Source organism: Nanorana parkeri, unplaced genomic scaffold, assembly GCF_000935625.1.
Source record: "Nanorana parkeri isolate BGI_ZX_2015 unplaced genomic scaffold, ASM93562v1 scaffold927, whole genome shotgun sequence".
Classification (NCBI taxonomy): domain Eukaryota; kingdom Metazoa; phylum Chordata; class Amphibia; order Anura; family Dicroglossidae; genus Nanorana; species Nanorana parkeri.
In genome coordinates, this window is record NW_017307195.1 from 70,354 (window position 1) to 71,148 (window position 795).

The window sequence follows — 795 nt, forward strand, 5'->3', positions numbered from 1 at the left end:
CAAACAGGAGGAGGAGGAAGCAGGTAATAGACACTCCCCAAAGTTCTGGATGCCCGCTGTGTCTACGGATCAGCAACATGGTGGAGTTCTAAAGCATGGGCAGTTGGAAAGGTACCTGCAGCAATTTGTTTTACTGGTTGCCTTTAGTCTTTAAGTGGCTCTATAGCGAGTCACTTAAAAATTATTCAGATTTATTAATTTATTTCATGATAATAGTTGAAAAAAAAGTCTTCTTGTATGTAATTTTTAATCATCAAAATTTTCATTCTGCTTGCAATGTAATAAGCCATATTAATGCAGTATTAATGCAGTATTTTGCATTTCTTTTTGTTGCAGACACTGTTTGTCTGTCCATATATGAAACTCTAGTTATGGTGAAAATAAATAAACCCATTTAGACCAACTGTAAATGGTAAAACCTGATATTTTTGTTGCGCATCCTTTAATACCTTTGCTTTATAGGTATTTAGATGAACCAAAACACCAGGTAAAATGAATCAAACTAAAAATCTGAACACTACAAAATATTTTGTGTAACATTTAACAAAAATTAAATGTTCCTTTAAAAAAAGGATCTTTAAAACCAGGGATTTTAATTAAATTATAAAAACAAGTTATTGAGTGGAGTGCTCCTTGATAATGGCAAGCAAGGCCTTGGTTTACTAAAATCAAGAGCGAGTCCTAGAAATTTAAATCTATTAAGCAAAAATCTCATTTAAATGTATAATAGCTTTGCGTACCAGTTTATACCATTATTACAGTATATATGAATATTTTAAAAATATGTTGATATTA